This window comes from Oreochromis niloticus, unplaced genomic scaffold (genome assembly GCF_001858045.2).
Source record: "Oreochromis niloticus isolate F11D_XX unplaced genomic scaffold, O_niloticus_UMD_NMBU tig00003626_pilon, whole genome shotgun sequence".
Lineage (NCBI taxonomy): Eukaryota > Metazoa > Chordata > Actinopteri > Cichliformes > Cichlidae > Oreochromis > Oreochromis niloticus.
Genome location: NW_020327909.1, coordinates 1 through 16,407, shown reverse-complemented (window position 1 = coordinate 16,407; position 16,407 = coordinate 1). Strand labels below are relative to the sequence as shown.

At 40.7% G+C, this 16,407-nt stretch overlaps 2 long non-coding RNA genes across 4 annotated transcripts; one reads left to right on the top strand and one right to left on the bottom strand.

Annotated features, from left to right (window-relative positions):
• Positions 1-655: 655 nt before the first annotated feature.
• LOC109200995 (uncharacterized) lies at positions 656-3,376 on the bottom strand. Its single transcript, XR_002061036.2, has 5 exons — positions 3,101-3,376; positions 2,296-2,374; positions 1,558-1,715; positions 1,131-1,217; positions 656-748 (listed from the first exon to the last, which is right to left on the bottom strand). It is a non-coding gene; the product is annotated as an uncharacterized LOC109200995 (long non-coding RNA).
• A 314-nt stretch (positions 3,377-3,690) lies between these two features.
• LOC109200996 (uncharacterized) lies at positions 3,691-7,097 on the top strand. Of its 3 annotated transcripts, none has more exons than XR_003217962.1 (4): positions 3,691-4,089; positions 4,567-4,742; positions 4,854-5,057; positions 5,947-7,097. It is a non-coding gene; the product is annotated as an uncharacterized LOC109200996 (long non-coding RNA). The 3 variants fall into 3 exon arrangements; XR_002061037.2 differs by lacking the exon at positions 5,947-7,097 and having other exon boundaries at positions 3,691-3,834; positions 3,931-4,089; positions 4,854-5,918; XR_003217961.1 differs by lacking the exon at positions 5,947-7,097 and having other exon boundaries at positions 4,854-5,918.
• The last annotated feature ends 9,310 nt before the right edge of the window (positions 7,098-16,407 follow it).

The following is a 16,407-nucleotide window of genomic DNA, read 5'->3' as shown; positions in this document are numbered from 1 at the left end:
TTCAGAATGTCATGGGTAGTAGGGTGAATTTCTGTTAAAAAAAACAAAAAGAAAGAAAGAAAAGAAATAACAAACAAACAAAAACATGTTGCCAGTTTCTTTTGGGTGCTTTGAGCACCCCAGCAGAGACGTCAAAATTCCAGAGTCCAGAACCAAAAAAGAAAAGTGTCCAGCAACTTAATAATTCATGCACACACACCCTGACCGTCTCGTAAAAGCTGAACATAACTATTGCACATTAAATAGGGTACTGCCACAAACGATTGCCTATGTACCCAGACACTGATATTTTACACAGGCTTACTATGATGAACTATGGAAGTTAAAAGTTATTAGAAATGTTACCATCAATGAAGAGGAAACTAACACTATAACAAATCTTTTACAATACTACAAGACAAATTTTCACCATATATTCTCAACAATACAGATTCATCTGACTAAAATTTACATTTCGAATAATGATTTATCCACTTCGCCTTCATATTGTCCGACCAGGCCAAAATAAGATGGCCTGAATTGCTTCAAAGGTAAAACTCATCTGCTTTGGATAATCAATGTTGAGGGCATACAGAAGGCCAAAGAGGTGTGCCAGGGCAGTAGAGAGATCTGGAATGTTATGTAGCACGATGTCCCCTCCCAACACAACTGCATGTTCTCGCACAGACGTATCAGCATCGTCATCTTGTAGGATGGTGAGGATGGCAACTGATGCACCGTTCAACACTGGTTCCAAAATGTCAGTGTCCTGAAGAAAAGTAAAATATGAATTATTGAAAGCTAAGAAAAACTAAAGACAAAACAAATTTCTAAAGATTTTAACTTTAACCTCTATACCATGCTGGTCGTTTGACTCATGGAGGTTTTAAGAAGAAAAAGCTTATTTTCTTTTAATTAATGCCACCTTGTGAGTTTTGTACAAAAATATTTTCTGCTATGGAACAACCACTAACAATGCCCAGCTGCTGCTCAGCAGAAAAAAAAGGAGTGAGAGTTATGACAACTGCAATCCCCACTATAAAATTATCTGGACTGCACTGAGAAAGTGTACATTTCCATTTTGGATAAACTCATCCTCTAAAAACATCTCATAGCAATTAGTTTTACTTGCATTACTTTTTTGTACTTACTAAGCACTTCAGGAAAACCTCTGTTGCATCTTCTCTTGAGGAAAATGGGCAGGCCTCTCAGTGCCCGTTGGACACAGTGTTGGATGTCTAAAGAGTATTCAGTGGAAAACAAGAATTTCAATTAGTGAAGTAACATGGTGTACTATACACAATGCAAAATCAGAACTCTCATAGTAATGAAAGTAAAGCACAGGTCAGACCCCCCCCCCAAAAAAAACAACAACAACACCATGTTAACAATTTTACTTTCATTTTACAAATTAAATAAAATACTGCCAAATAAGAACAAAGCAATGACTCATGACATTCATTTTTACTGACATGTCCACTGATGTGTTTTGTTTGAAGCCAACATCTTTTTCAGTTTCTGTTAAGAGAAAAGTATACTCTCTTCTAAAAATGTCAGATAAAGGAGCACTTCACTCACCTGTTCATCAAGTTTATCCAGGAGGTCTTCCATCTCCTCACAAAGAACTCCCTTCTTAGACCAGTACAGTTTCAGCAGGCCAGGCACAAATTTGTCAAGGGATGCATTGAAGGTCCCCAGGAGGTCTTTGCTTGTGATCCGATGAAATTTTCAGATATCTAAACAATACATTCACCAAAATATTGTCATTTATTCAGCACAGAAAATTCCTGGGTAGCTGTCTTGGACAGTCTGCACCATGTTATATGCCTGACTGTGTTATCAAAAGCAAAACCTACTTCAAAAATCTCTCATGAATACGTCTTTTGCACAGGAATAGAAACACCCCCCACAAAACCCAGTATCAATATGAAAATACATATTATGTTCTAAGTTGCACCAAAATCTGTGACCAATCAGATTCTGTGACCTGCCTTAGTATTCTTTCCCTAACAATCTCAGAGTATAGAAGTCCTATTTCTAGCACAAAAAGAAAAAAAATACGTGCTAAGTCAAAATTATGAGATTGCCTTTCTGTTTCACAATTTCGATTTAGCATGGGGACTCTTGTACTGGCAGAAATGTTCAGGGTAAGGATTTCAATATAACACTGGCAAGGGCCTTGACTGGAGTGGTAGCACAAGATAATAAAGTTGGCCAATGCATTACCCCAGCAAATACCGTACTACTTCAATATAAGTATAAATCATGCCCAATTAGAATAATAATTAAATTATAAATAAATTAGGACAGTCTTACCTCCTCAGAGGAAAACAGCGCAGGTCATCTCTCCTGGACCTCAGATACCATAGGCTGACACTCCACGACCTCTCTCCGCCTGAGAGAAAATGTTTGCAATAATGAAACATTTCAATATAATGTAGAGAAAAAAAACGAGAAAAAAAAGTTACGGATCAGACTCCCCGATCCTTACTGCGCATGTGCAAACTCGGACCGTACAGATCGCGTCTACCCGTGGAATTGTACATAAAATCAATACTCCACCAACAAAAAGGCTCTCAAAACAATACAATACTTTTCCACAGCTTTGAAGGATGGGTCAGGTGTATCCTTCGTGGCCCACCCTATGCCAGAATTCATAGCGCGGCCCAGCCGATTCTAGTTTCAAACAATGGCGGCAGCCACTTAGTTTTAATATTACTCTTATTACTCTTTCTGGGTCACAAAGTAAACTTTTAAGATATTTTCAGGCGAGAATGTAGCTGTGTAAATTTCAAATATCTCCTCAGTTTATTAAGACAACACATTTTTGCAAAAATGCTTCTACGTTTTCGGAGACGTCTGTTACCACCAGCTTTGATAGCTAGCTGGGGATTCAAGGCTCGCTAGAGCAGCGAGAACAGCGAACTCCTGGCATATCATTTTCAACCCCCCCGCGCGGTCCTTCGCTAGCTTAAACATGGTATATAAGTCCCTTAGATGACTTAAATATGTTATTGTTTGGCTTTTTTTCAGTGCTTTACTCGTTCCACCCTCCTGGGTCCTCAGGAGGATGCAGCCTAGCGCTTGTAGAAAATCCTAATAACAGATGTCGTTAGCTTACCTGCTAGGGCAAATGGCCGGCAGCTCCCGCACCTGTCCAAAAAATGGTCAAATAATACACTCCAACTTCAGACCAGGTAAAATCCGTAATGGTCGAAAAATTGTAATTTTCATCCAACTTTGGCCACGTTTGTTCAAAGTTTCTTAGCAGGTTTTCAGTTCAGAACACATCGACAAACCACTATCACACAGTCTGCTCAGACTCGTTTGGTCTAGTTCAAACTTATTCAGACCACGACGTGTGCCAGTCACCTACGGGGTTTCCCACCGGTTCCCAACTCGACTCAAAAACTCTACTCAAAAGTTGATAATCTTTGTTATGCTCGCTAGAAAATCTTAGTTAGGACAACAATGGAAGAAATTTGTTGGGCAGACAAGCTATTTTAGGTTGTAAATGGAAAGTTTTATTTCTAAGTCAGTTTAATTTGAAAACTTTACTCAAATCAACAATTACTAGTTATCGTTTTTACAGTGCAGCATGTCATCATTGAAGGTAATCAGTCTTTTTTTTGTTTTTGATGAGGACTAGAAAATTTATTTATTTAATCTGAAAACTTGTATACCAGCCTGCCTCTCGTTCCCTGTTACTGTATGTGTGCTCATACACATTTTAGGTGCCGTAAAACCAGCTAGAAGGCCTCTCATTAGTTGGTACAACAAAGACAATGTTGGCATGCTGCACAAATTCATGGTGAAAGAACCCAGGCTGTTGTGGAACGGACTTTTACGTACATGGTGAGAACATCATTAGAGCAAGCTGAAATTCCAGTACATCTAACATTTTCTCCTTGTTATCACATGTGCAAACTGTTCCTCACGTTACCTTTGCAGGACAGTAGTGATGCGTCGCGAACGAAACAGCTCTTAGAGCCGGCTCTTTGAAGTTACACGGTAGTTACAGTCGCAGTAGCACAGGAACAGAGCAGGAGGGAGAGAGAGAGAAAGAGAGCCAGGGGCAAGAACAAGAGACAACCTCATCACATCAGAAAGGTATAGTAATCATCCACGACTATTTTCATTTACGGTTGATAAAGGATTCAGAAAGTTTATTCATGCAGTGAATCCTATATATGCAATTCCAAGCAGGAAAACACTCTCCACAAAAATCCCAGGCCTATATGACAGAGAATGTGCATCTTCTTTTTGTTTTGCATATTTTAATTTATATTTTATTGTGTTGTGGTTTGCAGTGTTTTGTGTTGTTTCACTTTAACTTTGTTTAAAAGGAAAAGCTGAAAATTTAAATAGTTAAAAGTTGAAGTGTAAATAGTTGTTTTTTGTACTTTATAATTTATTTATTACATTTTATGTAGCGTGAATAAATAAAAGTATATTTATGGTGACCCTTAGAGACAAAACACAGCCGAAAGAGCCGGTTCTCTATAAAGAGCCGGAATTCCCATCACTACAGGACAGATAATAAATGACTCTTGCATGAGAAACTAGAGGCGGTGCCCTTTTTATTAGAGGGACTGGATAATACCGAAATCAGAGTCCTGTCGCCTTTACCGGCCGCTGGTCTGGACAAGGAGGTCACATATGAGAAGTTTCACCAGGTCAGTCACAGTTTGGGTGACCTCGTTGGACAGTACTTTACTGGGGAGAAGCCAAAAGGTCAACTGGAGATCGAGGGAATTCTCAAAGTAAGTCATTATATTCAAACTTGAATGAATTAGTGTTCACTTCATAAAGCCTAATTTACTGCCAATATTAATAATTTATTCTTTTTGATAAGTGACACACCTTTGTTCCAGGTGGGGACAAATATTACGGGTGTAGGCGAGTTGAAGCTGGACACAGATGGCACTCTGAGTCTTCGACCCCCTTCTAACGGTTCACAGTACTTCCTGACCCCAGTGGACTTCGACGCCACACAAGGAGAGAATGAGAACTTTTTGGTGGAAAGTGTAGGTCATTATTTCTGCTTTGGCAGGGGCAGCAATCAATTTCTGGGCCAGGTTACGCTACTACCGCCATTGTGGGCGCCACAGTGGGCAGACGTTTCCTCAGCTTCCAGCTTTTTCCTTTCCTTTTTTTTTCTTGTGTTTTAAGCTTTTTTCCCCAACACTCTTGGTCGTGTTTTATTTGAAGTGCAACTGGACATGGACCCACAAATTTTCATGAGAGTAGTAGCATGTCTTTTACTCTTTTTTGGAACTTTTCACCACCACTTCTGGAGAACCTGTAAGCCACCCCATTGTTTACAGTAGGGAGCAGCTACTAGCACTGGGCAACAGGAGGGTACTCTCGGAGGAGCGACCGAAGATTCCGACGGAATTACAGCATCGGAGAAGGGGATGCAGGGCTGGAGTGAAGTACTGGGAAAGAAGGAGACGGTACAAACCAAGCATTCCATCCATTCTCATGGGTAATGTGAGATCTTTACCCAACAAGATGGACAAGCTAATTGCGCTGACATCCTCCTCCTGTTCACTGAGACATGGCTCACACTGGACTCTGTCATTACTCTGGACTGGAATGCCATGGAGAGTGATAAGAGGAGAGGTGGGGGACTAGCAATGTACATCAATGAGAGATGGTGTAACCCAGGACACTTCACTGTGAAGGAACAGCATTGTACCAAAGACATTGAACTGTTGGCGGTTAGCGTTCGGCCATACCACCTGGCCAGGGAATTTTCACACGTAATTGCGCTGACTATTTACATCCCACCCTCGGCCGATGCTACGGCAGCCTGTGAGTACATTCACTCCACGGTTCACAGTACTTCCTGACAACAGCGGACTTCGACGCCCTGCAAGGAGAGAATGAGAACATTGCTTTTTGGTGGAAAGTGTTGGCCGTTATTTCTGCTTTGGCAGGGGCAGCAATCATTTTCTGGGCCAGGTTACGCTACTACCGCCACCTTGAGGCTCACAGGGAGCAGGAAAGAAAGGAATTTAACAGACTGCTGGCTGAAGCCGCAAGACAGCAAAATAATGTACCAGGACAGGACAACCTTCAAGGCGTGGCCATGTGTGTTATTTGCCTCAATCAGCCCTGTATCTGTGTCTTGTTGGACTGTGGACACGTGTGCTGCTGCCACACCTGCTACCAGGCTCTGCCACAGCAATATTGCCCTATTTGTAGACAGAGGATTGTAAGAGTGCTACCTCTGTATCAAGTCTGACGTAGCTGTGGAAGCAGGTCACCTCAGTAGAAGCTTCGAGTCTAAACTGCTACACTTATTAAATCAAAAATTAAATGTGAGTCATGTTGTGAAAACATTTTGTCCATAACGGAGATTTGTTGTGGGAAATATGGGAATATAAAACAAGTGGAAAAATGTGTAAACTTGTGCAATACAGATGTTTGTTTTGCTGAGTGCTCATGTGCCTTGTTTTAGCATTTTCTACTGAGTGATGGTACTTTAAAGTAAATGGACTGATTCTTTTATAGTGCTTTCCTGCCCTGCCTGAGCACTCAAAGCACTTTACACAACTTCCCTCATTCACCGGTTCAAGGAAGCATTTTTTTGCTGGGATTTTAACTGGGACAGCAGCCTTAATCCCTCTGAAGACTGATGACCCAAGCTTTGAAGAAACAGTTGGTGCTACCAGCCAGCTTACACAGACAAATGCACATCTGACTACAGCTCCTGGAATTGATTGCCTGTACAAATATATCAATACAGTGGTCGGAAAGATAGAAAATACTTCAACAAGTGCTGGGAGCATAGAAAACTGTTCTAGCTGTTCAAAAAACAAGGATACGTGGATGCTCAAATCTTCACAATGTACAAACAAAAAAGACTGTGCACTGTGCAGACTGTGGAAACCATTGTGAAATTTACCTTCTTGCTGTTGCTGCTAAATTGCTACTGTAGCCCAAATCCTCTGTCACCTTCAGAAATATCTATTAGAAGAGATTTTTCCTGAAAGCCAGTGTGGCTTCCAGTCTTTCACCCACTGTGGACATGGTCAAAGGAGTTCACCTCTCATCCGAGAAGCTTCTTCAGTTCTAAGGTCAAATGGCCGAGGTCCATCTGACCTCAGGAATTCACATGACAAGGTGGGGCCAGGTTTCACAATGGGCTCACCTGAAACCCTGGCTGATTAGGTCCCACACCCGCTCTCACACCTTGGCGCATGTGATTAGAGGATCACCAGGGGGTCCTTTGTCCCTCATTGGGGGGATACTCCCACTGGGTTTAAATCTGGGACTCTCGGCCATTTGACCTTAGAACTGAAGAAGCTTCTCGGATGAGAGGTGAAACGTCTTCAAGCAACTTAAAGAAGTCCAGACGCTTTTCTTTGCAAACTCCTTTAACTACGATGACCTGGATGACTGAGAACCTTCACAGACACACTGTGGACATGATCGTTATACTAGTACGACTGCAAGAACAGTGCATTGAATAACATTTTTGTTGATTTTATAAACACTTTGGACGCAGTAGTCAGAGCGCTGTACGGTTGCCGGATATCTTTGAATCACCAGACAAATACAAGCAACTGGTTCTTCTAGTTATCAGCAAGCATCAGCCCAGACACATGGCCACTGAAATTCCTGGACCGCAAATAAAAATCTCTTAAACTCATGTTTTCTTAAAAATAAAATATAGAAAACAAGTAAAATGTTTAAACTAAGACATTTTACTATTTCATTAGAATAGAATAGAATAGAATAGAATTCAACTTTATTGTCATTGCACATGTCACAGGTACAGGGCAACGAAATGCAGTTTGCATCCATCCAGAAAGTGCTTTAGTCGTGATATAGATATATTACAATATAAATTAGCAATAATAGAGATGTGTAAGTATATTACAGAAATGGGTCTATTATGGTATGTTATAATGTACACAGTGTGAAGTATGTTATGAATATTCTATAACTATAAGTATGTACAGGCTGTAGTGAGTACAAGCTATGTACAGGCTATGAACAGGATATAAATATGAAATAAAAACTATACAGAAATCTGAGAAATACAGTTATACAGAATGTGAACTATGTAAGTTATAAACAGTTGTGGGATTAAAAATTATCGTATGTACAGAATGATTATCTACACAGAACTATACAGTAGTGGTAAAGTGCTAGTGGTTGTGGGTGTGTGTATGTTCAGTCCATGAGTTTAACGTGGGTCAGATGTCAGGAGGCAGAGTTCAGGAGTCTGACAGCTGTGGGGAAGAAGCTGTTCCGGTACCTGGTGGTCTTAGTCCGGAGGCTCCTGTAGCGCCTCCCAGAGGGCAGGAGGGTGAAGAGTCTATGTGATGGGTGACTGGGGTCTCTGATGATTTTCCCAGCCCTTTTCAGACACCGCTTCCTGTAGATGTCCTTTATGGCAGGAAGTGGTGCTCCGGCGATGCGCTGGGCAGTTTTCACGACCCTCTGCAACGCCTTCCGGTCCGAGGCAGAGCAGTTCCCGTACCAGACTGTTATACAGTTGGTCAGGATGCTCTCGATGGTGCAGCGATAGAAGTTCACCAGGATGTCTGAGGACAGGTGGTTCTTCCTCAGAGTCCTCAAGAAGAAGAGGCGCTGGTGAGCCTTCTTGACCAGCTTGGAGCAGTTGGTCGTCCAGGTGAGATCCTCGGAGATGTGGACTCCCAGGAACTTGAAGCTGCTCACACGCTCCACAGCCGTCCCCTTAATGTGGATGGGTGGATGTGGGTCAGCATTCCTCCTGTAGTCCACGATGAGCTCCTTAGTCTTCTCGGTGTTAAGCAGCAGGTTGTTTGTGTCGCACCACTCAGCCAGACGATCCACCTCCTCCCTGTAGGCGGCCTCGTCGTTGTCACTGATGAGGCCAATCACCGTGGTGTCATCTGCAAACTTAATGATGGTGTTGGAACCATCAGCAGGTCTGCAGTCGTGGGTGAAGAGGGAGTAGAGGAAAGGGCTCATCACACAGCCTTGTGGTACACCGGTGTTCATTGTGATTGTTGATGAGCAGCGGTTATCCAGTCGGACATGTTGGGGGCGGTTGGTCAGGAAGTCCAGTAACCATTTGCAGATGAGGGAACTGATGCCCAGGTCTGTCAGTTTCCTGATGAGTTGTGAGGGGTGGATTGTGTTGAATGCTGAACTGAAGTCTATAAACAGCATTCTGGCGTAGGTGTTGTTGTTGTCCAGGTGTGAGAGGACAGAGTGCAGTGCGATGGACACTGCATCCTCTGTGCTCCTGTTCTGGCGGTATGCAAATTGGTGGGGGTCCAGGGTGGGGGGAGACAGGATTTGAAGTGTGCTAAGACCAGCTGCTCTAAGCACTTAGTGATGATGGGGGTGAGGGCTACTGGGCGGTAGTCAATGAGGCTAGATGGGTTGGAGTTTTTGGGTATCGGGACGATGGAGGTGGATTTGAAGCAGGCCGGTACCACAGCGTGGGCCAAGGACAGGTTGAATATGTCTGTCAGGACTCCTGCAAGCTCCCCAGAACACGCTCTGAGAACACGCCCGGGGATACCATCAGGACCTGCAGCCTTGTGGACATTGATCCTGCTCAGCACCGCTCCTACATCGGTGGGGGAGAGAGTCAGAGGTTGGTGGTCTGGCGTCATGTCTGTTATGGTTGTGGTTGTGGGGTTCCCTCGCTCAAAACGAGCATAAAAGTTGTTGAGCTCGTTGAGGAAGGAGGCATCAGAGGATGTGGGGGAGGGTTTGGTGGTCCTGTAGTCTGTAATGGTCTGGAGTGGCAAGGACCTTAAAAGCAAAGCTCCAAGGTGATATAATTGTAATATCAAAATGTCCCCATGAGCAATATGGTTTTAAGCATCCTTGCCACATGCGTATTAAAAATATTAGGTAACTTTCATTTTAATGGCAGCAACACATCTAAGAAAACATTTGGTGGATCATGTAATTAAAAGTATGATTTAAAAAAAAAAAAAAAAAGACAGTTGAGGATCTGGAATCCTATATCAGACAAGAACGGGACAAAATTCCTCTCCAAACGTCCAGCAGCTGGTCTCCTCAGTTCCAGAACATTTACAGGCTGTTGTTAAAAAAGAGGGTACGATACACAGTGGTAAACATAGCCCTGATCCAATTCGCTTAAGATCTTTTTTGCTCGTATGATATTATTTATCTTCTGTTGTGGTTTTATAGTTTCATTTGGTTTATATCTACATTTTATACAGTGCAAAGCTTTTTTGGAAATGGGGTTGTTTGCATATTTGTGTCTCTGTCTGGTTCTTTGAAGTTATAATTTACAGCCTTTGTCAAAGAGAAATATTGTTTTAGGAATAATTGGGGCTTTGGGACACTATTGTACTGTTAGTTAATTGTCATATAGAGAATGGACTATCCTGGGGTTTTGTGTAAAATCTATGCGTGCCATATTTTAGTTGACTTGTGAGGGCCAACAGACCTGAATAAAAATGAGCAAAACAAAATCAGATAGGTCAAAATGTAATTATTTGAGGGTTCGATGTTATATTTTCACATTATTAAGAGACAGTATAACAATGCCTGTTACTTAAAAGCAAAGCTCCAAGGTGATATAATTGCAATATCAAAATGTCCCCATGAGCAATATGGTTTTAAGCATTCTTTTTTGCAGAATGACTGAAAGAAATGGTTGTGCAAATTACGAAAAATATTCAGAAACTTGTGTGTTTTAAGGAGTTTCTTTTCACATATGATCCAGTTCTTCTATTTAGAACTGTGCTTTTGCATTGTTAGAATGCATAATTGTTGTGACTACTGATGCTTTAAGACCTCCATAAATATTCAGTGGGTTAAAGGTCGCTTGACACTAGAAGAATGTCAGTATTAGTCAGCACTCCAACTAACCTTAGATTAGCAAGCAGCATGTCTGGCATTACTGCTGCTATGTCTCAGCCCACTCCAAGTTTGGTCTTTTCTCCGTCCTGAGAAGATTATTAATGTCACTACTTTCAAGTCGGTTAACTTAAACAATCCTCATGAGTATTTAAGATCTATCCTAAAAACCCCTCTTAACCCAATATGAACAAAACCAACATATGAGAAATGTGTACTGCAATTGCAGTCTGGACTGCTAAGTGAGAGAGAAATCTTAATGGCCATCAACTTCTGTTGCTGAAGCCACATGGTTCCTCTTTGTATGAACTGCTAGAGCATGTGACTGATAACACAAGCAGAGCTACAGACAAACCAAAACTATTAGCCATATGTTGTTATACATACAGAACAATGTGCAATCAGATAAACTGCTCTGGCTACACTTCAGAGAATAAACAGTAAAACTTAAATGTATGTTTCTGTCTGAACAAACACTATTACAGTACGTAAATCAGGAGGCTGCTACTGATATGTTTATCTGCATGATTTTGCATATCATGTACAATCATAACAAAACACCCACCCAATGTCTGCACTGGCGCATCAAAACATAAATTGAATGGGAGCCGGTGTTCTGACAAAACGTCATACCTTGTCAAAACATCCTACCGTAGCGTAAATTTATGGTCTAGTCTATCAATCCATGCTACCTTATCAAAATATGCTACCTTAGGTGGTTAATGGCTCCATCGTACATATCTATAGGTAGGATGTTCAGGTGGCCAAATCACACTATTAAAACATCCTTACTGCTTGGATTTATTTAGGTAGGATGTTCAGGTGGCCAAATCACACTATTAAAACATCCTTACTGCTTGGATTTATTTAGGTAGGATGGTCAGGTGGCCAAATCACACTATTAAAACATGCTTCCTGCTTGGATTTATTTAGGTAGGATGTTCAGGTGGCCAAATCACACTATTAAAACATCCTTACTGCTTGGATTTATTTAGGTAGGATGGTCAGGTGGCCAAATCACACTATTAAAACATGCTTAATGCTTGGATTTATTTAGGTAGGATGTTCAGGTGGCCAAATCACACTATTAAAACATCCTTACTGCTTGAATTTATTTAGGTAGGATGTTCAGGTGGCCAAATCACACTATTAAAACATGCTTCCTGCTTGGATTTATTTAGGTAGGATGGTCAGGTGGCCAAATCACACTATTAAAACATGCTTAATGCTTGGATTTATTTAGGTAGGATGTTCAGGTGGCCAAATCACACTATTAAAACATGCTTCAACCTTGGATTTATTTAGGTAGGATGTTCAGGTGGCCAAATCACACTATTAAAACATGCTTACTGCTTGGATTTATTTAGGTAGGATGTTCAGGTGGCCAAATCACACTATTAAAACATCCTTACTGCTTGGATTTATTTAGGTAGGATGTTCAGGTGGCCAAATCACACTATTAAAACATCCTTACTGCTTGGATTGATTTAGGTAGGATGTTCAGGTGGCCGAATCACACTATTAAAACATGCTTACTGCTTGGATTTATTTAGGTAGGATGTTCAGGTGGCCAAATCACACTATTAAAACATCCTTACTGCTTGGATTTATTTAGGTAGGATGTTCAGGTGGCCAAATCACACTATTAAAACATGCTTACTGCTTGGATTTATTTAGGTAGGATGTTCAGGTGGCCAAATCACACTATTAAAACATCCTTACTGCTTGGATTGATTTAGGTAGGATGTTCAGGTGGCCAAATCACACAATTAAAACATGCTTCCTGCTTGGATTTATTTAGGTAGGATGTTCAGGTGGCCAAATCACACTATTAAAACATGCTTCAACCTTGGATTTATTTAGGTAGGATGGTCAGGTGGCCAAATCACACTATTAAAACATGCTTCAACCTTGGATTTATTTAGGTAGGATGTTCAGGTGGCCAAATCACACTATTAAAACATCCTTACTGCTTGGATTTATTTAGGTAGGATGTTCAGGTGGCCAAATCACACTATTAAAACATCCTTACTGCTTGGATTTATTTAGGTAGGATGGTCAGGTGGCCAAATCACACTATTAAAACATGCTTAATGCTTGGATTTATTTAGGTAGGATGTTCAGGTGGCCAAATCACACAATTAAAACATGCTTCCTGCTTGGATTTATTTAGGTAGGATGTTCAGGTGGCCAAATCACACTATTAAAACATGCTTCAACCTTGGATTTATTTAGGTAGGATGGTCAGGTGGCCAAATCACACTATTAAAACATGCTTACTGCTTGGATTTATTTAGGTAGGATGTTCAGGTGGCCAAATCACACTATTAAAACATCCTTACTGCTTGGATTTATTTAGGTAGGATGGTCAGGTGGCCAAATCACACTATTACAACATGCTTACTGCTTGGATTTATTTAGGTAGGATGTTCAGGTGGCCAAATCACACTATTAAAACATCCTTACTGCTTGGATTTATTTAGGTAGGATGTTCAGGTGGCCAAATCACACTATTAAAACATCCTTACTGCTTGGATTGATTTAGGTAGGATGTTCAGATGGCCAAATCACACAATTAAAACATGCTTCCTGCTTGGATTTATTTAGGTAGGATGGTCAGGTGGCCAAATCACACTATGAAAACATGCTTCAAGCTTGGATTTATTTAGGTAGGATGTTCAGATGGCCAAATCACTCTATCAAAACATGCTTCAAGCTTGGATTTATTTAGGTAGGATGTTCAGGTGGCCCAACATCAAACACTCAAGCTATAAAAAAAAACACTATCAAAACATGCTTCAAGCTTGGATTTATTTAGGTAGGATGTTCAGATGGCCAAATCACTCTATCAAAACATGCTTCAAGCTTGGATTTATTTAGGTAGGATGTTCAGGTGGCCAAATCACTCTATCAAAACATGCTTCAAGCTTGGATTTATTTAGGTAGGATGTTCAGATGGCCAAATCACTCTATCAAAACATGCTTCAAGCTTGGATTTCTTTAGGTAGGATGTTCAGGTGGCCAAATCACACTATCAAAACATGCTTCAAGCTTGGATTTATTTAGGTAGGATGTTCAGTGGCCAAATCACACTATAAAACATGCTTCAAGCTTGGATTTATTTAGGTAGGATGTTCAGTGGCCAAATCACACTATCAAAACATGCTTCAAGCTTGGATTTATTTAGGTGGAGTCAGGGCAAACACAAACATGCTTCGCTGGATTTTTAGGTAGATGTCAGGTGGCAATCACCTATCAAAACATGCTTCAAGCTTGGATTTCTTTAGGTAGGATGTTCAGGTGGCCAAATCACACTACAAACATGCTTCAAGCTTGGATTTTTTAGGTAGGATGTTCAGGTGGCCAAATCACACTATCAAACATGCTTCAAGCTTGGATTTTTTAGGTAGGATGTTCAGTGGCCAAATCACACTATCAAAACATGCTTCAAGCTTGGATTTATTTAGGTAGGATGTTCAGGTGGCCAAATCACACTATCAAACATGCTCAAGCTTGGATTTTTTAGGTAGGATGTTCAGTGGCCAAATCACCTATCAAAACATGCTTCAAGCTTGGATTTTTAGGTAGGATGTTCAGGTGGCCAAATCACACTATCAAAACATGCTTCAAGCTTGGATTTATTTAGGTAGGATGTTCAGGTGGCCAAATCACTCTATCAAAACAACTATTAAAACATGCTTCAAGCTTGGATTTATTTAGGTAGGATGTTCAGGTGGCCAAATCACACTATCAAAACATGCTTCAAGCTTGGATTTATTTAGGTAGGATGTTCAGGTGGCCAAATCACACTATCAAAACAGCTCAGCTTGGATTATTTAGGTAGGATGTTCAGGTGGCCAAATCACACTATCAAAACATGCTTCAAGCTTGGATTTATTAGGTAGGATGTTCAGGTGGCCAAATCACACTATCAAAACATGCTTCAAGCTTGGATTTATTTAGGTAGGATGTTCAGGTGGCCAAATCACACTATAAAACATGCTTCAAGCTTGGATTTCTTTAGGTAGGATGTTCAGGTGGCCAAATCACACTATCAAAACATGCTTCAAGCTTGGATTTATTTAGGTAGGATGTTCAGGTGGCCAAATCACACTATCAAAACATGCTTCAAGCTTGGATTTATTTAGGTAGGATGTTCAGGTGGCCAAATCACACTATCAAAACATGCTTCAAGCTTGGATTTATTAGGTGGATGTCAGGTGCCATCTCACTATCAAAACATGCTTCAGCTTGGATTTATTAGGAGATGGTTCAGAGTGCCCAAATCACACTATTAAACATCTACTGCTTGGATTTATTTAGGATTTAGGATGTTCAGGTGGCCAAATCACACTATTAAAACTCACTGCTTGGATTTATTTAGGTAGGATGTTCAGGTGGCCAAATCACCATATATCTAAAACATTGCTTCAAGCTTGGATTTATTTAGGTAGGATGTTCAGGTGGCCAAATCACACTATTAAAACTACTGCTTGGATTTATTTAGGTAGGATGTTCAGGTGGCCAAATCACACTATAAAACACTGCTTGGATTTATTTAGGTAGGATGTCAGTGGCCAAATCACACTTAAACATGCTTCCTGCTTGGATTTATTTAGGTAGGATGTTCAGATGGCCAAATCACTCTATTAAAACATGCTTACTGCTTGGATTTATTTAGGTAGGATGTCAGATGGCCAAATCACACTATTAAAACACTGCTTGGATTTATTTAGGTAGGATGGTCAGGTGGCCAAATCACACTATTAAAACCATGCTTGGATTTATTTAGGTAGGATGTTCAGGTGGCCAAATCACACTATTAAAACATGCTTCAAGCTTGGATTTATTTAGGTAGGATGTTCAGATGGCCAAATCACACTATTAAAACATGCTGCTTGGATTTATTTAGGTAGGATGTTCAGGTGGCCAAATCACACTATTAAAACATGCTTCAAGCTTGGATTTATTTAGGTAGGATGTTCAGGTGGCCAAATCACACTATTAAAACATACTTACTGCTTGGATTTATTTAGGTTAGGATGTTCAGGTGGCCAAATCACACTATCAAAACATGCTTCAAGCTTGGATTTATTTAGGAGGATAGTTCAGGTGGCCAAATCACCTATTAAAACATGCTCAAGCTTGGATTTATTTAGGTAGGATGTTCAGGTGGCCAAATCACACTATTAAAACCTGCTTGGATTTATTTAGGTAGGATGTTCAGGTGGCCAAATCACACTATTAAAACTACTGCTTGGATTTATTTAGGTAGGATGTTCAGGTGGCCAAATCACACTATTAAAACCACTGCTTGGATTTATTAGGTAGGATTCAGGTGGCCAAATCACACTATAAAACATGCTTACTGCTTGGATTATTTAGGTAGGATGTTCAGGTGGCCAAATCACACTATAAAACATGCTAAGCTTGGATTTATTTAGGTAGATGTTCAGGGCCAAATCACATATAAACATCCTGCTGGATTTATTTAGTAGGATGTTCAGGTGGCCAAATCACACTTATTAAACATGCTCAAGCTTGGATTTATTTAGGTAGGATGTTCAGATGGCCAATCAC